The sequence below is a fragment of the Triticum aestivum genome, chromosome 7A (assembly GCF_018294505.1).
Source record: "Triticum aestivum cultivar Chinese Spring chromosome 7A, IWGSC CS RefSeq v2.1, whole genome shotgun sequence".
NCBI classification, from domain to species: domain Eukaryota; kingdom Viridiplantae; phylum Streptophyta; class Magnoliopsida; order Poales; family Poaceae; genus Triticum; species Triticum aestivum.
The window spans coordinates 676,335,768-676,361,963 of NC_057812.1; the positions used below are offsets into that span (position 1 = coordinate 676,335,768).

Here is a 26,196-nt window from a genome sequence, read left to right on the forward strand (position 1 = left end):
GACCGAGGACAAAAACTAACTGGGGGCATCCATCTATGGAAAACTCACAGACACGTTTACACAGTCATACAAATAGCTAACACTTCTCATCCGTATAAAACGTTACTTCATCCAGTAGTAACACGACAAGTTTACCCTTAAACTGAATAAACCTCACAAAAGACTTTATATCCCAATATTTCACATGTGGCAAATGAGAATATTTGTCTCTAACATAAATGCCAACAAAAGATACTTCATGCAATAGTAACACGACATGTTTATCATTAAACAGAACAAACCTTACAAAAGTACCATTTTTTGCAAGACTTATGAAAGTACTTTATATCCCAATAGCTTCATAGGTTGCAAACGAGAATGTTTGTCTCTTAAGATAAATGACGTTACCTGCAAAGAGAAAACACATATTAGACTAGCCATTCAAATTCCAAAGGAGATGGTAAATATAGAAACCTTGCAAGGCATTTTCTATATTTACACTATTATAGAAAAGTACCATAGTACCGATCCATGCACGCACGGTACATGCGTTGCGTTGATCATGTGAACGGAGACCTGTGGGGCGCCCCCTTCCTCCTGTGGCAAAATTTGTGTTTTGACCATTTTCTGAAACCTATTCGAGATCTAATCCATGTTTTAAAAAAATAAATCGAGATTTGACCCTTTTGCTACTGCCAGGGTCCATGGCGGTAGGGTGTAACAGCCTACCGCCGGGGACCTTGGCGGTAGAAAACATCCCTACCGCCAAACACACTAGCGGTAGCCTGTACAACCCTACCGCCAAGGTGCTTGACGGTAGGCATGAGCACGCACTGTGTTCAACACTTAGGAAAATTTTACGGTAAGACATGCAACCCTACCGTCAGATGACGGTAGCAAAAGGGTCAGATCTCAAAATTTTATCAAATTAGGATCAAATCTCGAATAAATATCAGAAAAGGGTCAAAACATGAAATTTAGCTTTCTTCTGTTGTTGAGCGACATGACGATCTGAGGAAGAAGCCCCCTGACTTCTTCTTCTCGGGACGGGGACGTCGACGCCGGCTGCCGCATCGAAGCCCCGCGCGTTCAGTCTGCCCCCGCTGCGGTTGCTGGAGCCGCCGCTGAAGCTGCTGCCGTAGTGATGCAGCGGGTCCTCGAGGATCGAGTTTGGGGTGACCAGGCCGCCGGTGGCATCCACGTCGTCCAGGAGGTCCGACGACCCACCGCCAAAGCGGAGGTTCTCGAACCTCGGGAAGCAGGCCACGTCGGGCTCGCCCGACATGTCTAGGATGTTGGATAGGTCGCCACCCTGCATCATGACATGATCCACCTGCATGCATGCACTACTCAGCAGGGAAGATAGATTAGATTGTTCTTACCGATCAATACATCTGCAAGCGAGGCGTCATGCATGCATGCAGTGTACGTGTCGGGAATGGATTGAGTGTGAGTGGGGAGCGTACCTTGCAGGAGAGGCATCATAAGGCTGGTCATAGTGGGGAGTAAGAGGATGCTTGGATCCAAAAGACTATTTTTAGTCTGACTAAAAATAGTCTTTTTTAGAGGCTAAAATTTCAAGCATCCCTGATTAAAAAAAGGCTAGGACTAGTCTTGATGCTAAATTTTTTTAGTCATAGGAAACCTACTAAAATATGTATTAGCCCTCTCTCTCCTTATTTAATTTCTCTCATTTAATACATGCGAGTTCTGGATTGGAGGGTTTGAAGGATAATAAATGCTCAAAACTTGATTTTAGTCTCTTTAGTATTTGGATCCAAGCATGGATGAGGCTAGCAAGTTTTAGTCCCACTACTTTTAGTCATGGGACTAAAACGTATCCAAGCACCCTCTAACTTAGACTAGTGTCATGCATATGACACTAGTCTAAATTACTATCTTCATAATGCAAAGTAACATAATAGTAGTATCATAGATGACTTCATTTATTAGCTCGTAGACTCATCTTGTTTTGAAAAATGCTATGTTACAGTAATATATTATGTTACCACCTCTCATTAATTACTTGTCATGTAAGCAGAATTTTCTTAAAGTGTGTTATGTTACTAGCTAAGTTACTTCAACTATGACTGGCCTAAGTGGAAGGGCTCCTGGAGGATCCTGTTGCAAGTCAGACGTTGCCGGCGCCCATGAAGGAAGAAAGATCACCTTTGCGTTGTTGATGGTGTAGGGCTGCATGCACATAGAAGATCCCAAGAAATATTCGGCCAAAACTTCTCTTTTGCAGGGTATTAGGCCACAACTTTAGACTAGGTGCTCATGCGTTGATGATGTTCTCTACTAGTAAAACGAAGAACACTAGGTGCATTTTTGGCAAGGGCTTGTCATTCACCTGAAAAGAGGAGCAGTCGATGAGCTTCTCAAGATCGTCCAGGCGTACCACGTCGTTGTACACGTACCTCCGCACTTGTACACATTTCAAACCTCTCATTACACCTTTAATCACCACATAAAATATGCAGGGAGTACCCCTAACACTGTACAACTCCTATCAAATGGCATGAGCAAATAACGTAGTGGAGAATCTTCTAAAAGCTGAGTGGTAAAACGAAAGTGTCGATCGGGTGTGTGAGTGTGAAATTACTGCCCCATGTGGTGAGGTAATAATGGCACTCTGCATGGTAAAGGCAGGCAGGCTGGTGAGTGGTGAGCGAGTGAGTCACCAGGAGTAGTAATAATTGCGGGCGTTTGATTATCAAAAACAGGAATATCATGGATGGGGTTTTATCTTTGTACGAAATTTTTCATCATACTTATGTTAAGAAAAAATATGGGATTGTCATTAAACTCGACTTCGAGAAAGCGTATGACAAGGTTAACTGGGATTTTCTTTTGAAGTGCCTTGATAATAGAGGGTTTGGGAAAACTTGATGCGAGTGGATGAGAAAGATTCTACATAATGGCACAGTTTGTGTCAAGTTAAACAATACTATGGGCCCATACTTCCAAAGCTATAAAGGGGTCAGACAGAGAGATCCTATATCCCTGTTCCTGTTTAACATAGCAGCTGAGTGCTTATGCAAAATGGTGCTGCAAGCACACAAAAACAATCTCTTTGTTGGGTTGGCTGCGGATCTAGTGGAGAATGGGGTAGCAATTCTGCAATATGCAGACGATACCGTCCTTTGTATTGAGCACGATCCAGATAAAGCTGTGAATCTTAAGCTTCTTCTTTATATGTTCGAACTCATGTCAGGTTTGAAAATTAACTACCAGAAAAGTGAGATTCTTTGTGTTGGGGGGAATGACAATATCTTGCAAACCTATGCTGACATTTTCAACTGTCAGATTGGCCACTTTCCTATGAAATTTGGGGGTTCCAGTCAGTTATTCATCCATTCGAGGGGTTGATTGGGATTTTCTGGAAGATAAATATATACGTAGATGTGATTCTGGATTAGGCAGTAATGCCTCCTCGGGGGGTAGACTGACGCTGCTTAATGCCAATATATCCAGTATAGCTTATTATTACATGTCTATGTTCCTCCTGTCGAAGACCATTATAGACAGGTTGGACAAACATCGGAGAAAGTTTTTTCTGGCAAGTGTCCAAAAAGAGAAAGCGCTACTATCTAGTGCGTTGGGCTCGTATCTATAGATTGAAGGAGAAAGGTAGTTTGGGTGTGAAGGATTTGCATAAGCAAAACTTAAGCCTCCTTACTAAGTGGTGGTGCAAATTGGAGACTAATACTGGCCTTTGGCAGGAGATTATTAAAGCTAAATACCTTGGTAGAGACACGGTAGCTTTTGTCAAAACAAAGGTGAATGACTCACCTTGCTGGAAGGCTATTATGAAGGTGAAAGACCTTTATATGGCTGGTAGAAAAATCGTTATTCGATCTGGGGATATAGCAAGGATATGGATCGATCCTATAGGTGATCGGAAGCCATTTAAGGACCAGTTTCCTCAGTTATTCTCGATCTGCAACTCCGCTAAATGCACTGTGAAAAAATGTTGGAAGGCGGATCCTTTATCTTTCTTTCGAAGGAGATTAAACAATGAGCTCATGGAGCAATGGCAACAGGTGGTTGATGCTGCTAAAGAAAGTTGTATATCCGATGAATCAGATGGCATTAAGTGGGGCCTGGGTCATAAAAAGGTATTTACGACCAAATCGGTCTATTCTTTCTTGGAAAGAAACATCACAGGGTGTAATTTTGCGTGGGTTTAGAGAGCTGGCATCCCTTTAAAAATCAAAATCTTTATGTGGCAGCTGTTCCAGGATGCTATCCTTACTCGGGATGTGATGAAAAAAAGGGGGTGGAAAGAAAACCCGAAGTGTTCTTTCTGTGGGGAGAATGAGACTTCCCAACATCTCTTCTTTGCCTGCCCTGTAGCTAAGGTGACTTGGAGAAGTGTTGCCTGCATGCTCGTCACTGATCTGTGCCCGAACAGCCTGTGGCAGGCTTACTCCTGGTGTTATGTTTACTTCCCAAATGGGGAGATTTACTACATAGTTGGCATTGCTGCGCTTTGCTGGGCTATTTGGACATGTCGCAATGGTGTTACGTTCGAGTCTAAACGTTTGAAAACACATTTTGAATGCTGCTTCTCCGTGTGTGCTTTTCTTGGTTATTGGGCAGGACTGCTGAAGCAAGAGGATGCGGCTGATCTGCGAACAGGAGTGGACATGCTGAAGAACAGTGCGGCGAGGCTGATGCGTATCTGCGCTGCGAACAAAGACTGAGAAGCCCCGCTGGAGAATTGCTGAAGCAAAGTGGTGGTGTGTCATCGAAGTTAGAGGCGTACTTCTGATGGCTGTCTTTTGCATTGGTTTATGTGTTCGTTCCTGGAGTCTCTCCCCTGTGTGGGATCGTCGTTTTGATGCTCGCCTGTGAGCTGTTTGGGGAGGGAGGGGGGGGGGGGGGTTGCCCCATCTGAATTCCTTAATGATTTGGTGTCACCGGGTTTTTGCCCTACAGTGAGTTATCTCGATGGCGAGTGCTCACAGTAGGTTTCCCGGCGATGCTTGAACTCGCTCTCCCTTTTCCCGTCTCATTCTGTGGACTTGTTGTATTTTCGTTATGTTGCAGTAATAAAAAGGGCTTATGCCCGGTTCAAAAAAAAATTTGCGGGCGTTTGACCGGGGGCTCGTCGTCGTCATCCCCATCGTGGGAGACCAAGGGCGTACGTACGTGCGTTCCATCGTACAGCATGCAATGGCCAAAGCATTTTGCAAGCACCCGATGGCAAGGAAAGGTACGTAGTAGAAGGCAAAATCTACCCACGTCCGGGGCGTGGTAAATCGCAAATCGCCGGCCACCGATCGAAGGGGCCAAGCCATGCATGCACCACGGCGCCCGGCGTCGTCGTCACTGTGGCATCCCTGAACGTGTGAACAGCGTCGTCGTCGAGGGCGGAACCATGCGCTTGGACGGTAGCACGCACGCAGGATTACATGTGTGCGTGTGTACGCCCACAAGGTGGCAAAGGGGAGCAACAGTGTCGAGGGCCTTGTTTGGCAACAGGGCAGGCCCTTTTACCATGCACACATATGGTAAAACTGTCTCCGCCGTGCTCGCTGCTCTTCTACCCCTGCTGCACCTGCACGCAGTGACTGCTGCGGCACTTAACAAGATGACGATGTACAACCACAGCTGCCTGCAAGACACCACCACCGCACAGACGGCGCGTGCAGATCGGACTGGATGGCCGGCCGGCCATCCATTTACTCACCAGCAGCTGGCCTGGGCAGCAGGGTGGATCAGCGGGCCGAAAGGGTGCTTTGAATTGCCATGCATGGCAAAACAATCCGGATAACCCACCCCATTTGTAGGGTGATTTGCATGAAAACGACGGCTGGGAAGGAGGAGCAACCGAAGTGACGAGACCACAACAGTGGAACCACTGTTAGAGCAGCTACAGCCGGGCATCCTAAACCCTTCTTAAACGTTCGGGTGGGCCACTTGGTGACTGGTTACGAAATTTTGATCCAGCTGGACGCATCAAACGCTTGGACTGACCGTCACCCTTTATATCTAGTCTAAATATGAGAGAAATCGCGTTCGAACCGCGCCGCAGACCGATATACAAGTCCGCCTTTCATAGCTTCCACGGTTCGGACAGGTTCGGGAGTTTCTAGGATCGGCGCTGGAGATGCCCTAAGAGCGCGCTATCGTAGGAGGTTGCACGCAGTGTATTGATTGCTTCATCTTGAGAAGGAACCGACTGCTGTGGTAAAATGCAGGGTTTTTTCTTTCTGATTTCTCGATGCATGTAATGTTGTTGGTGTCATTTTTTGATGTAATTTCTTTTATTGTTCCGACGCGCCCCAGGTTCTACCTGTCGCTGATGATGTGTGGTGGGCATCGACAGATAGATTATAGCGCATTTGGATCCTCCAGTTAAACTAGAAAGAAAACCTGGACAATTTAGCAGGATATGTGAATCTATGTGATATTCTGAATCTGAGCAAGTTGAGCTCCGGTGCCACGCTATATGAAGCTGAGATCTTCCAAAGTGCTGCACTGAATAGAGGAAAAACATGCCCGGTAGTTTGCCTGTTGAGTCTCGTTCGTCGTGCCCTGCATCATGGAGACGATACAATTTGCCGGTCTCGTCCCCCTCCCTGACCTCCCGATTTTAAGCATGGGCGCCTCGGGGCGAAACCATGATTGATTCAAAGCATCTCCAGCCGTTGTGTCCTTGAGAAACGATTTTTGCGCCAGATAAAGACTTGCCAACCCTAATTTTGCTCTGGGGGCGGGAATTTTCCCAGTAGTTTAAGCCCCAGGCCTTGCCTCACTCGCTCCCCCCCCTGGCCGCCTTCGTGCCGACCACCGCGTTCGCCCCGCGCCAGGGCCGGCGAGGAGCTCGCCCGCCGCTGCTCGAGCCGCCGTCGCGTCCGCCCCGCGGCAGGGCCGAGGAGGAGCTTGTCCGCGCGCGCGCCTCATCTCGTCCAACGCCTCGCCCAGCCATCTCGCCCTGGACCCCGCCGGGGATCCCCTTGTCCCTGTCCGCGCCGACCGCGCGCATGGCCGCGGAACCGTAGGCTGCCGCAGCTCAGTGCGTAGATGGCCTGCAGCGGGCGGCTGGAGGCCGACGTCGAGCCGCCCCGAGCCCGGTCCCTCGAGCCCGCCCCTGCAGCACGCGGCCGACCCAACCCTGGAGCTCGTCCCCGCCGGCCGACGAGGCCGGCATCATCTGAGGCGCCGGCGTCGTCCCCGCCGACCGACCCGTTCGGGCAGGCCCGTGCCTGCGCTGCGCACGCGCACCGCGAGCTCGCCCGTGTCGGCGCCACACCAGCGTGGAGGAGCGGCAGCGACGAGCAGGAAGAGCAGGCCGCGGGCGGCATGGGCGGCATCTCCTGGTCGCACCGGCGCGTCCGGCCTAGCTGCAGGAGGAGCGCGTCGTTGCCATGCTTCCGGTGGTGGCGCGCGTAGTCCGCCAGCCGGCCCCGGAGCTCCTTCATCCTGCCGCCCCCCTTCTCCGCGTGCTGCCCCGGACCTTTGCGCGGCGAGGCGAGGCGAGAGAAGGAGAAGAGAGAGAAGTTGCAGCCCGGCCTCGAGAGAGAGAGGATGGGTGTGTGGAGGGGAGCACGTTGGGTGGGCCAGGAAGGGAAAGAGACAAGAGAGGAGAGAGACACTGGCAGGTGGGTCAGCGCATGCAAAACGGTGAATTAAGCCCCCCTGCTCCTGCTCCTGGGGGCCTTCCTGGACGGCTCGAGATGCTCTCACTATCACATACTTAGAGGGTGTTTGGTTTAGAAGTTTTAGGACTTTTTTTACTCCTAGGGACTAATTAAAAAAGACTCTCTAATATAGTCTTTTTCTAGTCCCTGTAGAAAAAGTCCCTCTCGTTTGGTTCCTAGGACTTTTTAGAGACTTTTTCTAGTCTCTGAGACTAAAAAGTCCCTGAACCAAACACCCCCTCAGAGACACCATGAGTGGAGTACATCACCACCTAGCTGCAAAACGAGTACTCCATGTGGTTGCACTAATATCACACACACCTGAGGTGCATCTTCAACGGCAACCCGTAAATTTCCTCCCGCATCTGTCTGCAGAAAAAGGGGATCAGTCCACGAAAACGGATATGGGAGGACGCCATACAACGCTAGCCTCATACATTTTCACAACAAAATCAAACTAATCGAACGAAATTCAATCAAACATGACCAGATTTCATATAAACATGGCCAGATTTCATATAAACATGATAAATTTCATTTAAACAAGACGGATTTCATTACATTTATATCAACTAAACAGAACTTGTCCATCTAGGTTTAAATGGTCGCCGACGCCCGTTCCTCGTGTCCGGCCATGAACCCAGAGAACTAAAGCTTCACCGTCTCCAGCTCCGCCTCCGTAACCTCCTTCTCCGGAGGCCCAGGAAGTGAAGTTGTCCGCCTCCACATCGCCGCAAAGCGACTAATCAGCCGAAGATACTCAACCCACCAACCTTGGCGTCGACAGGAGGCAAGGAGTGGTGACCTTCCTGGGACCAGAGCGACGGTGACCCACCGTGCACTACTCTTCCTCGCTGTTGGCGGCGCCCACAGATGTGTCGGCTACTTTGTGGTGGTGGCGGGGCGCGGCCTCAGCATTGTCCTCCTCCTCTTCCTCCTCGGTCTCGCCAAACACCGCCTCACCGGCGTCGTAGTCGCACTCCTTGCTGGTGGTACCAGCGGGCGAGGCAGATCTCGTGGACGCAGCAGTAGAACTCGAGCAGTGCCTCCTGCTCCGCCGGCGGCGACCTGCTCCTCCGCCTGCAGATGCTCCTAGAGGAGGTTGTGGTTGTAGCTGGCGTTGGCTTTGCGCCTCCTGGAACTACTCCTCCTGCTCCTCCCGCGCCATGTCCATATAATGGGCACGGGCCTCGCCGATGGTCATGGTGCAATGCACCGGCGAGGATGGAGCGGAGGAGGAGGGTAGGGCTACATCGTCAGAGGAGGCGTCCTCCATTTGCACGTCCTCCGGCTGCTTGTCGGCAGCAATGGCGGCTATGGCCTTCTTTTGCTCCGACGTCAGCCCGTCCTAGAGAGATTTGGCGGCGGAAGGATCCATGGCGGGCGGTGGTGCGGAGAGGGATGACTGTGGCTATGGTCGGGGCACCGATGCAGCGGTTTTATATAGCACCGGTGGGCGGCAGAGGGACGGGCGGGTGGCGCCGGAGGAGACGCCTCGGCAAAAGTGTGCCACCAATGCGGGCGGCAGATGGGCGGATGGTGCCCCTCGTGTCCTTTGAACACGCGACAGTCTGTGAGCTGTCGTGTTCGCTCTGGCCAGATATGAATGCGGGTGTTGATGCTATGGAGAAGCGCTAACCGAAAACATGCGGGAGGGGGGTGGGGTTCTGGTGTGTCAGGGCGGTCAGAAGCGGGTCTGAGATCGGTCCAGATTGCCGCAAACCTCCACCACTTATGTCTCCTGTTTGTGAAAGAAATCGCGTATGAACCGTGCTGCAGACTAATACAGGACCACATGGAATGGTTTCCGTGGTCCGTAGGACCGCGGAAGGTTTTCGGGTTAACGTTGAAGTCTCGAAGATGCCCTAATAACCCCATGGGTTTATCATGGATGGCGGTCAATGGTACGGGGAGGGACCAACGGTCAAGACGATGGAGAAATGCTGTTAAAACGGATCTGAGTATACACCAAGTGGGCTGTGGCGCCTGTCCCCCTTTCCCCTGCAAGACAAGAAAGACCATGCAGGAGACACGGCAAGCCCATTGGACCACTTCCTTGTGTCTCCTCTCCTCCTCGGCCGCCTGTCCATCGTCATCGGGCCTCTCTTGAGCCACGACATGCACTGGTGGAAAAAGGGCCTTTGGTCGCGGTTCGCAACTGCCATTAGTCGCGGTTGCGCAACCGCGACCGAACGGGCGCGACTAAAGGCCCCCCCCTTTAGTCGCGGTTGCTTAAGAACCGCGACTAAAGGCCCGTCCACGTGGGCGCCAGGTGGCCGTCGGGGCGGAGGACCTTTAGTCGCGGTTCTTCTGGCCAACCGCGACTAAAGGCCGCCGCAGGTTTAGGGTTTTAGCCCCCCCCTTAAACCTGTTTTCTGTTTAATTTGTATTGTTTTATTTCTTTTGTGCTTTATTTTAATTTTGAAGGAGTTTCATATATTCTACGGTACTACATACATGCATATGAATGTACAATTTCAAATAAATTTGAAATTAGAACCAAAAAGAATTCAAGAGGAATATACAATATATATTCAATATCATCGGATGACCATATACAATTTTGAACAAGTTTCCATACATGATTTAATGCATATAAAGTTCTACGTCCTCGTAATAGTGTTCTCCTTTAGGATGGAGGACTTCCCTGCTGAACCATCCAGCTAGTTCCTCTTGAAGTGGTCGGAAGCGAGCTTCTGGACTAAGCATCCACCGGAGGTTATTCCTCTGAGCATTGGTATCACTCGGAACCCGCTCAGAGGTGTATCTCCGGATCATCTCACAGACATAGTATCCACATAGATTGGTCTCCGGTGGCTGAATATCCCCAGCATTCTTAGCCTTTAACATTTTGAATTCTAGCTCTTTTTTGAATTCACCGACCTTTGTATCTACGAACCGTCTCCAAACCCTACGAGGCAAAGAAAATTAAATGAACAAGAGAGTTATTAATTAGTTACTTGATATTAGGAAATGAACGAAATAGGCCGATCGATATAGAGCGCAAATGAATGAAAATAATTACTTCTGCAGCATTCTTCTCATGCCGCCCCAAAGCTTTGGATCCATATTCACAGAGTCGTGGACGAGACATTCTGAGGTGTTAACTTTAATTACTAGCAGAATCCAGTGGAACCTGCGGACACGATACATGCACAGTACGTCATGCATAACTCATCGATTAGCCGGCCACATACCATGCATGGAGTAAACAAAAGAGAATGTGCTCAAGACAGAAACACTCACTCAAAATGGTAAGGAAATAGAATATCACTTTTGAGTTCCTGCTTTGTAAGAAACTGCCACAGGTCTGCCTCCACGTCGGCGGGGTAACGCTCCAACACATGTCCATTAACGATGTGTGGGTCAATGAACCCAACATCATGGATGTTCCTTACTCTGCATTCCTTAATCTTCATTCTGCATGTATAATAGCGGACACAACAATATAGTTAGGACATATATATAGTGCAGGCAATATGAACGAGATGGGGTAGAAATTAATAAATCACTTACAGAACGTAGCAACTGATGATAGATTTATCGAGCTCGCGCAGATTGAAAAGCTGGAACAATTCACTCAGTTCAATTTGTACATAGTAATGTTTGAAGTGATGCTCATGTCTAACTTCCGCATAAATATATTCTTTGGCGTTTTTATTTTTTATGTAACCCTTGTACCATTTCAGCAGACCTTTCATTTGTGGAGGTAGATCCTTTTCCTGCGCAGGCTCGACGAGAGGCCCATTCTTGACATATGTAATTACTACCTCCTTCACTGGCGCCTCATCAAGGCCTAACAGTTCACGAAGAGTAATACCTAAGTTGGCCGCTTGTTCTCTGGCACTCGTTACAGTCAATCCCTGTGCTGCCGCAGCTTGTATGATCTCGGGGGCATCCGGACAGAAGGCTTCCACTATAAGCGGGGCAATCGATTGTTTACTTTGTTCCCCGAGCTGGGCAACTTGTTTCCCGCTTTTTTTACTTTCGGCCTTCTCCCGCTCTTTGTTCTCCTTGAACATGAGTGCCTGCCTGCGAAGTTCACGTGCATAGTCGTTAGGCAGATTCTTCGCGGCTTGGGACGGTGTGCTCAAAAATGACTTAGCCCACTTCTTTTGCTCCTCAGAAAATACTGGCTTGGGCTCGGGCTCTCTTTTCTTCTTGCAGTCCGCCTTCCATTTCTCCAAATCAGCAGCCGCGGCCGCGTCGACTTCCTCGGCACTACGTTCCCAAGGCCTTGTGGGGAGAGGCTTCAGTGATGGCTCCGGTACCTTTGTGGTCTTAGGTACATAAGGGTCCGGGTTAATAATCCAGGACTGCTTCTGCTTCTTTGCCGGAGGTGGATTGGGGGGCGGCGTCTGATCACCCGCCGGACGAGGACTGGGGGGCGGCGGCTGATCACCTGCCGGACGTTGTGGACTGGGGGGCGGCGTCGGCTGACGTGACGGAGGTGTAGGTGAACTTGGTGGCGTCGGCTCCGCATTGGCTGACAAACTTGGTGGCGTTCTTGCGGGGCTCCAGTGGCCTGCCGGTTGCACTGTCGACAACCTCGATGGTGCATGTTTCTCCTTGTTTCATCGTCTTGGTTGCGCCGCGCTTTGACGACGTACTCGATTGTTTCGACGATCCGGCCGAGGGCTAAAATAAGAAAGAGTCGCGCGCGTTAGTACACACATATTTATTCAAATCAGTTAGTTTGTATCACCAGAGGCTCAATGTATATATATACCTCGGCGCCGGAGGTGGTTGCTACTTCCATTTGAAGATCGTCGTTTATCGACGTTTGTTCGGCATCATCTTGCTGGCGGCGCCCTTCATCTTCACCGTCAAGGTTCAGATAAGAAGAGATATCATCTTCTTCTTCTCCGGTCGGCACATATAGAATATCGCCGTTTATGATGCCGAACATATGTGCTTCACCGTCCGGATCATAGTTGTCCATAATCGGGTCAGCTCTATCGTCCGCCATTATGTCAGTCCTGAAAACATGTAGTAAAAACAAATTAATTAAGTGAAGAAGGGGGGCCGGTGGCGGTGGCGGTGGCGAAAGGGCGGTGGCGAAAGGAGGGGGCGAGGAAGGGGTGGGAGAGGGTGTCGCGGTAGAGCGCGAGACGGGGCGGCAGACGACGGCGTCACGGAGAGGGGAGGCGAGGACAACACATTTATAACCCTCGCCGTCCCCTCTCGATCCCTAAAAAAACACCGCGCGCATCGCCGCCCCCCTCGCCGCCCCTCTCCGTATAAACAAATTGTCCGAACAGAGCTTGGAGTAGACTGGCTAGGGTTTGGCCAGGGATGCGGATGGAGACGAATATATGTGGGGTCGGGATGGCCCATGTGCAGGGCGGGGGGTGCTGGCCACACTCTTTTTTCTTTTCTTTTTCATTTCATTTCATTTTTTCTTTTCCTGTTTTTATCCTTTTCATCTTTAAAACAATTCAGTATATCAAAATATAGCAATGAAAAAAGATATATGAGAAATCATAAAATGTATGTGAATTCAAAAAAATGAATCATAAAATGTTCATGGATACAAAAACATTGTGATTTTGCAAAAAAAAAAGGTTTTCAAAAAATATTGATGATTTTGTGGAAAAAACAGGAATAAAACATATTGTGTATTCAAAAAATGTTTAGGGATTTCAGAATAGTTCACGTATTTAATTTTTTCACTGATTCATGACATATTCGTGAATTTAAAAATTATTCGTGTATTTCAAAAAATTGATTTTATTAGACACAAAAATTCTTTCACGTATTTTCACATATTTAATTTTAAAAATTCTTTCTTTTTTTTCTTCTTCCTTTTTTTTCTTCTTTCTTTTTTTCTTCTGTTGTTTTCTTCCTTTTTCTTTTTTTCTTCCTTTTTCCTTTTTTCTTCCTTTTTCTTGTTTTTCTTCTGTTTTTCTTTTGTTTTCTTCTTCCTTCTTTCTTCTTCTTCCTTTTTCCTTTTTCTTTCTTCTTCTTCTTCCTTTTTCTTCTTCCTTCTTCTTCTTCTGCCGGCGCGCGGAGGACGGCAGGCAGGGCCAGCGGGCGGCGGGCGGCGGGCGGCGGGCGGCGGGCAAGGGCGCAAGGCACGGGCGGCGGGCAAGGGCAGGGCACGGGCGGAGGCGGCGCTCACTGGGGACGGGGGCGGCGGCGCGCAGGGCTTCGGCGTCGGCGTCGGCGTCGGGGCAGGGCTTCGGCGTCGGCGTCGGCCGGGGCAGCGCTTCGGCGTCGAGAGAGAGGAGAATGGGAAGTGGCAAAACTGCTAAGTGCAGTATTTATAGACGCACCTTTAGTCGCGGTTGGAGAGGCGGACCGCGACTAAAGGTACCCTTTAGTCGCGGCCCGCCACCCAACCGCGACTAAAGGGTACCCTTTAGTCGCGGTCCGCCTCCCCAACCGCGACTAAAGGGTTTTGGCGCCGCTTCCGTTCCCGCGCAGAAAGACCCTTTAGTCGCAGTTGGGGACAACAACCGTGACTAAAGGGTACCCTTTAGTCGCGGTCCGCCTCCCCAACCGCGACTAAAGGTCTGTGCTAGAACTGGCGCGGTGCGGTGGGATGTTTAGTCCCACCTCGCTAGCCGAGAGGCTTCGACAGTGGTTTATAAGCGCGGCTGCGCTCACCACTTCGAGCTCCTCTCAAATGCAGGCTTACGGGCCTATTCTGTCACTATGTGCCTGTGGGCCTACTCGGCCTTCTGCGGGCCTGAATCCTGGCCCTTTAATGGGTTTCTAGTCGTATTCAGGCCGTGGTGGCCCAGTAGGTGGCATATTTTCTTTTTTTCTTCCTTTTTTCCTTTTTTCTTTTTTCTTCTGTTTTTTTCTTCTGTTTTTTTTATGTTTTTCTTCTGTTTGTTTTTTTCTTCTGTTTTTCCTTTTTTCTTCTGTTTTTTTCTTCTGTTTTTTTCTTCCTTTTTCCTTCTTTCTTCTTCTTCCTTTTTCCTTTTAAAATCAGAAAAATAAAACTAATTCATTTTAAAATCTTAAAAATACAATTATATATCAAAAAAATCAGAAAAATAAAACTAATTCATTTTAAAACCCCTTGAAGGTTTGACAAAAGGTTTGATACAATAAATTATTACACATCATTTCTTCCCTTGTGTCCCTGCTTGCTTACGATTGTGCCGTATCCATGGAGCATCCTCATCATTTAACTTAATGCTTGGGTCGGTGTTCACTTTGAAGGGCGGAATTTCAGCAAACATATTATAATCTTCTGACATGTCTGTCTTGTCCTCCACTCCCACGATGTTTCTTTTCCCTGAAAGAACAATGTGGCGCTTTGGATCATCGCATGATGCACTGATCGTTTTCTTATCTTTCCGTTTCCTCGGTTTGCTACTCATGTCCTTCACATAGAAAACCTGAGCGACATCTTTCGCTAGGACGAATGGTTCGTCAAGGTAACCAAGATTGTTGAAATCCACCATTGTCATTCCGTATTGCTGGTCCACCTTTACCCCACCTCCTGTTAGCTTGAACCATTTGCACCGGAACAAAGGGACCTTAAAGGAGGGTCCATAGTCAAGTTCCCATATCTCCTCTATGTAACCATAATATGTGACCTTTTGCCCATTCTCGGTTGCTGCATCAAAGCGGACACCACTGTTTTGGTTGGTGCTCTTTTTATCTTGGGCGATCGTGTAAAATGTATTCCCATTTATCTCGTACCCTTGGAAAGTCGTTATAGTCGAAGATGGTGTCTTGGCCAACATGTACAGCTGATCTACAACATCATTGTCATTCATTAAATGTTTTCTCAACCAACTGCCGAAAGTCTCCATGTGGGCCTTCCTAATCCAGGATTCAGGCTTCCCCGGGTTGTCCGAGCGTAAAATATTCTTGTGTTTCTCAAAGTACGGAGCCACCAAGCTGGAATTGGTCAGTACAGTGTGGTGTGCTTCAGTCAGAGAATGGCCGTCCATACATATCGTTGATTTCCTTCCGATCGTGCCTTTTCCACTTAGTCTCCCCTCGTGCCGCGATCGAGGAAGACCAATCGGCTTAAGGTCAGGAACAAAGTCAACACAAAACTCAATTACCTCCTCATTTCCATAGCCCTTGGCGATGCTTCCTTCTGGCCTAGCACGGTTACGAACATATTTCTTTAATACTCCCATGAACCTCTCGAAGGGGAACATATTGTGTAGAAATACAGGACCGAGAACGAAAATCTCTTCGACTAGGTGAACCAGGAGGTGCGTCATAATATTGAAGAAGGATGGCGGGAACACCAACTCGAAACTGACAAGACATTGGATCACATCGTTCTGTAACCGTGGTAGAACTTCTGGATTGATTACCTTCTGAGAGATTGCATTGAGGAATGCACATAGCTTCACAATGGCTACTCGAACATTTTCCGGCAGGAGCCCCCTCAAAGCAATCGGAAGCAATTGCGTCATAATCACGTGGCAGTCGTGAGACTTCAGGTTTTGGAACTTTTTCTCCGCCATGTTTATTATTCCCTTTATATTGGACGAGAATCCAGACGGGACCTTCATACTGCTCAGGCATTCAAAAAAGATGACCTTCTCTTCTTTGGTCAGAGCGTAGCTGGCACGACCTTGAAACCATTCCGGATGCCGGTCATCAGGGTCTTTCAAACGTTGCTGGTCCTGCCGTGCTTCCTTTGTATCATTTGTCTTCCCATACACGCCCAAGAAGCTTAGGAGGTTCACGCAAATATTCTTCGTAACGTGCATCACGTCGATTGCAGAGCGGACATCTAGGACTTTCCAATATTCTAGCTCCCAGAATATAGATTTCTTCTTCCACATGGCTGCGTGCCCGTCAGCTCCCTTCGGAACTGATTGTCCGCCAGGACCCTTTCCAAAGATGACTTTCAAATCCTTGACCATATCAAATACCTCAGCACCAGTGCGTTCCGCAGGCTTCGGCCGGTGATCTGCCTTGCCGTTGTAATGCTTGCCTTTCTTTCTTACTGGATGAATTTTCGGAAGAAATCGACGATGCCCAAGGTACACGTTCTTCTTACAATTTGGCAAATGTACACTTTCAGTCTCATGTAAGCAGTGCGTGCATGCATTGTATCCCTTATTTGACAGTCCCGAAAGGTTACTAAGAGCAGGCCAATCGTTGATGGTTACGAAAAGCAACGCTCGTAGGTCAAATTCCTCTTGTTTGTGCTCATCCCACACACGGACACCACCCCACAGCTGTAAAAGTTCATCAACTAATGGCCTTAGGTACACATCGATGTCGTTGCCGGGTTGCTTCGGACCTTGGATGAGCACTGGCATCATAATGAACTTCCGCTTCATGCACAACCAAGGAGGAAGGTTGTAGATGCATAGAGTCACGGGCCAGGTGCTATGGCTGGAGCTCTGCTCGCCAAAAGGATTCATGCCATCCGTACTTAGAGCAAATCTTATGTTCCTTGCGTCAGCTGCAAAATCTTTGAACCATCTGTCGATCTTTCTCCATTGCGTTCCATCTGCGGTGTGTCTCAACTCCCCGTCCGACTTACGGTCCTCTTTGTGCCATCGCAACAACTTGGCATGCTCTTTGTTCCTGAACAGACGTTTCAACCGTGGTATTATAGGAGCATACCACATCACCTTGGCGGGAACCCTCTTCCTGGGTTTCTGGCCCTCAACATCGTCACCAGGGTCATCGCCTCTGATCTTATAACGCAATGCAGTGCATACCGGGCATTCATTCAAATTCTCGTATTCACCGCGGTAGAGGATGCAGTCGTTGATGCATGCATGTATCTTCAGAACCTCTAAACCTAGAGGGCAGACAACCTTCTTTGCTTCGTACGTACTGGCGGGCAACTCGTTATCCTTTGGAAACATATTCTTCAACATTTTCAGCAAGTTTTCAAATGCCGAGTCAGCTACACCTGCCTCTGCCTTCCATTTCAGCAAATCCAGTGTGCAGCCCAGCTTTTTCAGACCATCATCGCATCCGGGGTACAGCGCCTTTCTGTGATCCTCTAACATGCGATCCAAATTCTCCCTCTCCTTTTCAGTTTCGCAGCGTCTCCGTGCATCAGCAATGGTCCGACCAAGATCATCAACGGGATCATCACGTGCCTCTTCTTCACCTTCCCCTTCACCTTCAGCATCCTCCATGAAAGTATCACCGAAATGAGCAAGATAGCTTTCATCGATGAAATCATCCCCTTCTTCATCTTCTTCCATTATAACCCCTCTTTCTCCATGCTTGGTCCAACAATTATAGCTTGGCATGAAACCGTGCCGAAGCAGATGCATGTGAACATCTCTTGAGGAAGAGTAACCCTTCTGATTCTTACAGATAACACATGGACAGATAACAAAACCCCCCTGCTTGTTCGCATTAGCCACTACGAGGAAATCTTTCAAACCCGTAGTGAACTCGCCGGAGAGTCGGTTACCGTACATCCATTGCCGATTCATCTGCATTATTATAATATAAAATATATAATTAACCATCATGCATTTGTTAAACTAACTAGCTACAAACAATATAAATTAAACAATGAACTGCACACATGCATATTTTATCAATGACACACATGCATGAAAGGTTCAAGTTGCTAACCGCGATCGAGGAGGAAAAAATAAATGAGGAACCTCAAGTGTGGCTCCAACACTTCATATCATGTTTGTTTCACCCTCTTAGGGCATTTCATCAAACACCTTGTGTGCATAAGAGGAACCAAAAGCAAACCTACACCCCCTTGTGAAGCTTGTGAAGAGAAGTGGCACCAAATGGCTAAGTGAGCGTGCTGAACTGGTATATATAGGGGAGGAGCTTTAGTCGCGGTTGGCCTGGCCAACCGCGACTAAAGGCCTTTGCGCACCTTTAGTCGCGGTTGGCCTGGCAAACCGCGACTAAAGCCCCTCACGTGCACCAGCTGGCCACCGAGCGCCCTGGGCCCAGGCCTTTGGTCGCGGTTCGTCTGCCGAACCGCGACTAAAGACTTCATTAGTCGCGGTTCCTACAGTTTCGCGACTAATGGGGCTGGACGGAAGCCTCTTTTTCTACCAGTGATGGCAGTCCAACGTCGTCTCGTCTCCCTCCATGTCCACGACCCGGATTTATTTACACTCACGTACGTACACGTGATGTTCAGAACGACGTGAGTAGTATGCTTCCCCGTTCTTGCATGATCGAAAACAAGCGGAGAGGGCCAGATGGGGTAGTGGCGTGTCCTCATCCTTGCCGCCCAGGCTGCCTGCTCCTGTGTGAATCATGCATCGCACGGTCGAGGGCGCGATCGATTGGAGCGGCGGAATTCCGTTGCAAGATCACGAGCTTCGGGATGGGCGGGTACGTGTGCATGGCAGGGGAGACATGGCCGCCATCCACAAACTGCCACCACCCATGGCCCGAGACCAAGACGGATCCGGTCGGGGATTCGCTCGTCAATCACTCATCAGTCTCTCCCGCCATGACTCCATTATTTCGTCGCTCTGCTCGCCACACCGCACCCACCGTCGACCTGCAGCCAGCCATGGTCCTCTCCTCAGTGGGTTGAGAAAGCCTGGGGTCAGAGAGAGAGAGAGAGAGAGAGACGACAAAAACAAGAGCAGTGTTCTGTTTCTATCCTGCACTAAAATACTTGCAGCTGAGACAGCCAACAGCTATGGAGCTCGGGGTTTTCAGGCCAAGTTGCGGCAAGATCATCCTTCTGGTCATAGGTGGTATCAACGTCCATGTTGTGTTCAGTAAAAAACTTTGTTGTTCGTTGCAGCTGCCCGTCCAAGATCGGCAAGAACCACGACAAGCGCGGGGATCCAAAGCCAGCAGTCCGGCCAAGTGTGCATCGCTTGTCAGCTAGGCGGCCCTGGTAATCCACTGTGGACACGGTTTGCAACTTTTATGAAACTATAATCCTACACTGCTTTTTGGGTCATGGTGTTACTGCGTGCGTTCCCCCCAATCAATCTGACGGCCATGTGTGCGCCCTGCCAGCACGTGTGTCGGTGTATGTGTGTGTGATGGTAACGGACGGCCCAGAAGGCACGGGGGTTTCATCATCAGAGAATGAAACGTGGTGCAATGTCGAGCATGGGCAGATGTTGTTGGGCCACAACGGTAGTTGCCTTTGTCGACGCAGTTCTAGGATCACTGTGTCGGTGTATCGTTCGTCGCCTCCCTTTTTCACACGTAAGATTGTAAACGTTGGGTGTCTTTTGTCGAAAGAAGAAAAGTTTGTGAAGTTTGTGTCGCCGTCGTTTGGTTGCATGCGTTGCTTCACGACGTTCTCCGCGTCCACGGGACCATGTACGGTTCGGCGGCCCGACGCCCTGGCCAATTTGGCCATGGCTCCAAATAGCATCCTGGTCCGTGGTCCATCAATCACCCATGCGTGCATGACCCTGCATCATTGGCGCGACTACGGTCAAACAAACGGGCGATAGTTCCCAATGCAGCGCCACGCGCTCTGCTCGCCCGCGCCCACCCCCCATGCCGGTGGTCACCACGCCCGGCCGCCTCTTTGGTTTCTTACGCTCATCATCGCAACTGTCCTGCCACTGCTAAGCAGCCAAGGGCGCCGCACAACACAGAGATGATGATTCAGCGACGTAGGTAGGGAGCTTTAACTGGCCGAGAATAATTGGAACGGCCTGCGTCTGCGTGGCTGCTGGGTGAGGTCGGTCTCGGTGCATAGGCACGGCCCCCAACCTCGTCCTGTTGCCCAACACTGTCGCCTGTTGGCCCGTTACCTAACCATCATCGACCGGCACTGCTGCTTGCTTGCTAGATTGATCGATTGCGGAACAGTCGTTTGACGAGCCCTACTGTATGATGCCCGTAACAGCGAGCGAGCTGTGACACAGCACAGTACAATTCAGATTTCTCGATCCGTTCGGGCGGCGGCCGGTGGTACTGGTGGTAGGATAGCCTTGGACACAGCAATTGTGTTGTGGCTAGAAGTAGATTGATCATTGATCAGATTTCTCATTTTTCGCAGCGGACCGATCTGACCAACACGTGAGCTCGGGCACAATGGCGGGTATTTTCTTGTTAATTATTATTACTACCAGCAGTACTCTGGCTACTTTATTTACCACGACGTGACAGCTTTCTGCTCGGTGGGTCTAGCCTTTTTCACCCAAAATGAGACGGCGTGGGCGATCACGTGGGGTGAAAAGATTGACCGGATCCAGGCGGGATCCCTCCTGTCCTGCCTCTGCATGCGATGAAAACCTACTATACGGGTAGAAAAAGAACCTGTTGTCCCGATTCGTAAGGGCCTTTTGTCCCGGTTTCAGGGTCGGTACTAATTCCCTGTCCCTTTAGTTCCGGTTCAATCCAGAACCGGGACAGATGGGCCTTCACGTGGCCCTGTGCGTGGAGCTCAGTCAGAAGACCAATAGGCATCCACGCGTTAGCATTTCTGTGGTTGGGATTTTTTTTTTGAAGGGGGGGGGGGTGGTTGGGGGTTTTGGGGAGGTTAATTTAGGTGTTTCATATATTGTGTTAGCTAACTATAATTAATAGAGAGAAGTGTCTTCTCTTATGTCCGTGCTTGGTCGACGCTACGTACTATACATACGTATAGAGAGGTCTAGACACGCTAGCTAGCTAGTAAGCAAAAAAGGAAACAGAAGATCGTCATGAACATATATGCATACAGAGAGAAGTGATATCGACCACCTCTCCTTCTCCGAGAGATTGGTCGAACAACAAGTTCTCGTATATCTATCCGACACTACCGGCTACATATATACAATAATTATCTTTTACAAATATAATCATACGGACTCAGGGTCCACATAGTATTCTCCGTCTTTAGGGATCACGTGGTCAAGAAAGAATGCCGCCAATTCCTCTTGAATTGCTCGCATGCGAGCTGGTGCTAGGAGTTCATCCCGCTTCCGAAACATCTAATTTAAAGAAGGGGGTCAATACATATATATATGAATGAATGAAACTCAACACAAATGATGGTAATAAAATAAAATTGTGAATGTTGTTATTTACGTACTTCATATTGTTCGTCAGTGTAGCCCCGCTCACAGGTCATGTGGCGGATGGACTCGCAAACGTAGTATCCACAGAAATCATTCCCTTGTTCCTGCCACAACCACTTTACAAGAAATAGAGGTCAATCAAACTGATAAGCAAGAATGCCAAATGGTATTGATGAAACTAGCGCTTGAATGACTAGTAGATGCGCGGAACATGCTACTATAGTACTTACTTTCGGGTGTCTAAATTGCAGCTCCTTCGGCAGTCCCGGAGCTTTTCTGGTGAATTTTCTCCAAACCCTGCCGGACAAAGAAAACAATTACTTGATATATCAGGAAATGAACAAAGTTGCTGATATGGTGGATAATGATCGATTTAACTTACTTCTCGAGTATTTGAGTCATGTCTGCATAGTCCTGGGGATCTTTTCGTCTTGAGTCTAAGACGGTTACTAGTCCCTGCTCAAGCTTAATCTCTAGGAGAATATAGTGGAAACTGCACACGCATGCATAACTCATCAATTACATTACTATAACCTTGACTAATATATAAGGGAAACCGAATACGCACAAGACAGTAACACTCACTTGAAGTTGTAAGGAAAGAGTATTATATCTTTGTTTTCATTTATTACCAACGATCGTAGCAAGTTGGCCTCGGTAGCTGCGGCATGAAATTTAACCTGAGTTGCATCTATGAGATATGTGTTAATGAACCCAATATCACCGACTTGTCTTTTCTTCAATTCGGCGATCTTCAATCTGCATAATATAGTGAGGATGATTATAAATACATGCAATGAAAGAGCTGAGCTATATAGAGAGACTTAATGACAGAAGTAGTACTACTTACAGACAGTAGCAGGCGACCGTTGTTTTATCGAGGGCCAATTGATTGAAAAACTGATAGAACTCCTCAAATGGAACAGGCAACAGTTCAATTCCAACGAGGTCATGCTCCTTTTTAACTTTCACATACAAAGTACTCCTCCCCCAGAGTCTCTGCAGATTTTCAAGTACCAATCATGCAATCTTCGCATCATCGTTGATAGAGATCTTTCATCTTTGACGAGAGGCTTCCCGTACTCGTATCTTTGTATCTGCACCTCCATGGGTTCATAATGTACATCGTCGGGCAGGTAATCTGCAAGATTGCTATAACCGGGCACCATCCTCGGATCATTAGCGACGTTGTGGCTAGGCACCTTGAGCGGGGGGCACGATTGCTTCGCTTGTTCGCCGAGCTGGGCAATTTGTTTCCCAGCTCGTCGTTCTTTCAGCCTTTGATCACTGACAGTACTTCCCGACCGCTCCGCTTCGGCAAATTCCTTTCCAATAATGCGCTCATAGTTTCCTTTCGGCGGAGACTTGGGTGGTTTTGTCAGGGCAGCCAGAGTGCGCTTCGCTTTCACCGGATCTACCTTCTCCTCCGGAAGTGGATGTCTCTTTGCTTTCAACCCTTGAAACCAGTCATCCACTTCGGTTCGTGCGATCTCGGCGTTCTCCTCCGGGGTCCTCTCGTATGGTAACTTCTCTGGAGTCTTCAGAGAAGGACCGAATCTGTATGTCCTCCCGCCTCTGGCTGTACTGCTAGACGCCGGCCGAGCAGACGGAGCGGTTGTCTTCTTTACTTGCTTACGAGGCGGAGGAGAAGGACTACGACGCGCCGGAGCAGCCGGAGCGGCGGCAGGTCTCTTCCGCCCTTGCTGACGAGGCGGAGAAGGAGGAGGCTGGCTGCTCGGGCGCGTCGGCGCAGGCGGAGAAGGAGGCGGAGTGCCGCCACGCGCTGGAGAAGGAGCCGGTCGAGTGCCCTGATCGTCACTCGCCGGAGGAGGAGGCGGTGGAGGAGGCGGAGTGCCCTGACTCGCCGGAGGAGGAGGCGGTGGAGGAGGCGGAGTGCCCTGACTTGCCGGAGGAGGAGGAGGAGGCGGAGGCGTCCAGTTCGGAAGGTTGATGAGCTCCTTCCGCCATAGGCATGGAGTCTTCAGAGCAGACCCCAGCCTAGTCTCCCCTTCACCGGTAGGGTGGTCAAGCTGGAGGTCCTCAAATCCCTCCGTTATTTCATCCACCATCACCCTAGCATATCCTTCTGGAATCGGCCGGCAGTGAAAAGTTGCGCCGGGTTCAGTAGGATAAACAGAGCCAACAGCCGCCTTGACCTTCAAATTCATCCATTGCGTCATAAGGTGGCAATTTTGAGACTCCGTGATAGCATCCACGGGATAGCTGGCAGGAGCCGTCAAGGCATGCTCCGGCTGAAGCAGCTCGGTGGAAGCCACGCTGCTTCTCCGCTGAGATGGCGGGGTAGCTTCGGGGGAAGCTTCGGCAGTACGTTTGCTGCGATTTGCTTCTCGTTCCTCTATCGCTTGTACCCTTGCTTGCAGCGCCTGCATTTGGGTCTGCTGCACTTTTTTCCTCCTCTCATGGGATTTGTAACCGCCTGCGTCCGGAAACCCAACCTTCCACGGAATGGAGCCTGGCGTGCCTCGTGTCCGTCCAGGGTGCTCAGGATTCCCGAGGGCCATTGTGAGCTCGTCGTTCTCTCTGTCTGGAAAGAACGTCCCTTGCTGCGCTGCTTCGATATAGTGCTGAAGCTTCCTGACTGGTATGTCCATTTGATCGTTCGTCCAAATGCACTTCCCTGTTACAGGGTCCAAGGTTCCGCCAGCCCCGAAGAACCAAGTCCGGCAACGGTCTGGCCAGTTAATTGTCTCTGGTTCGATCCCTTTATCAACCAGATCATTCTCAGTCTTGGCCCACTTAGGCCGGGCTACGAGGTAGCCACCTGACCCCGTGCGATGGTGATGCTTCTTCTTCGCAGCATTTTGCTTGTTTGTCGCCGACATCTTCTTACTCTTTTCCGATGTCTTGTGGGCCACAAATGCGGGCCAGTGATCTCTGATCTTCTCATATCTGCCCTTGAATTCTGGTGTCTCATTATTTTCGACAAACTTATTCAGCTCTTTCTTCCACCTCCTGAATAGTTCTGCCATCCTCTTAAGAGCAAAAGACTTGATTAATTGCTCTTTAACTGGCTTCTCTGGATTATCCTCTGGCGGTAGGGTGAAATTTGACTTCAGCTCAGTCCAAAGATCATTTTTCTGCATATCATTGACATAAGACACCTCAGGGTCTTCTGTAGCCGGCTTAAACCATTGCTGGATGCTGATCGGGATCTTGTCCCTAACCAAAACCCCGCACTGAGCAACAAATGCGCTCTTTGTCCGGAGGGGTTCAATCGGTTGGCCGTCGGGCGCGATTGCTATGATCTCAAACTTTTCATCCGAGCTCAACTTTTTCTTCGGGCCTCGTCTCTTTACCGAAGTTGTGCTCGATCCGGAGGGCTAGAAAAAAGAACAAAGACTTAATTAATATGTGTACATACCAAAACAATGAATGCATCAATTAGCTAGTCAGCAGAAGCTTAACTAATATATATACCTGGCCGGACTCGGTTCGGTCACCGGAGACGTCATCACGGTCTCCTTCTTGCACCGGCATTGGGTCACCGGAGCCGTCCTCACGGTCTCCTTCTTGCACCGGCATTAGGTCACCGGAGCCATCATAATCAGCTGCTTCCAGACCATCGGTCTCGTTGAGAAACAACGAGCAGATGGCATCACTTCCTCGTGCGATTATGTCCCCCAACAACTCTTCTTGTACTTCGTCTCGGGCGGTGTCCATAGTTTCTACAAATATTGACAACATGGCAATTATTATTCAAACATGACAGATGGATATATTAGTGGCAAAACGTAGAACTAATATTAATTAGTGGCCTCGACGCTGCTTCTCTAGGGTTTGGGGTGGCCTCGACGCTGCTTCTCTAGGGTTTGGGGTGGCCTCGACAACGCTTCAAGGATAAAAAAAGAAGAGGAAGAAGAAAAAAAGAGGAGAAGAAAGAATAGAGGAGTAAGAACTCCTCTATTCTTTCTTCTCCTCTTTTTTTCTTCTTCTTCCTCTTTTTTTTATCGGGAACGAGGGTCGTCGAGGGTCACCGAGCGTAGAGGAAACCCTAAATAGCAAGTATCGTGGGTGTGAGATACATGTGGCCGTCGGTGTCGGACACTACATCCACGTCCCACAAGTGACGTGGGCGTCGAAGCCCGCGCCACTTGTGGGACGTGGATGTAGTGTCCGACACCGACGGTACATGTATCTCACACCGACGATACTTTCTATTTAGGGTTTCTCCTCTACCGCTCGGCGACCCTACCTCGACGACCCTCGTTCCCGATAAAAAAAGAGGAAGAAGAAGAAAAAAAAGAGGAGAAGAAAGAATAGAGGAGAAGAACTCCTCTATTCTTTCTTCTCCTCTTTTTTTTCTTCTTCCTCTTCTTTTTTTATCCTCTTCTTCCTCTCATGTTCGAGAGGATCGCCGAGGGGTCGGGAGGTTGCCTAGTGTCAAAGGATTCAACAAAACCATGTCTTCATCATTAGGCGAAAGTAACAGGTGCATGATGGTACGAAGCTCTCCAAAGTTATTTTGGAACGGAGTCCCAGATAAGATAATTCGCTTTTTGGTACAAAGTTCAGCAAGAACCTTCCAAATATCGTTATTTGGAAGGCCTTTGCTGAAATTCATACAAAAAGGCAAATTATCCTATCCGGGACACCATTCCAAAATAACTTTGGAGGACTTCGTC

General features: G+C 49.0%; 1 pseudogene; it reads right to left on the bottom strand.

Moving 5' to 3' along the window:
- Positions 1–322: 322 nt before the first annotated feature.
- LOC123153711 (protein RGF1 INDUCIBLE TRANSCRIPTION FACTOR 1-like) lies at positions 323–2,431 on the bottom strand (annotated as a pseudogene).
- Positions 2,432–26,196: the final 23,765 nt, after the last annotated feature.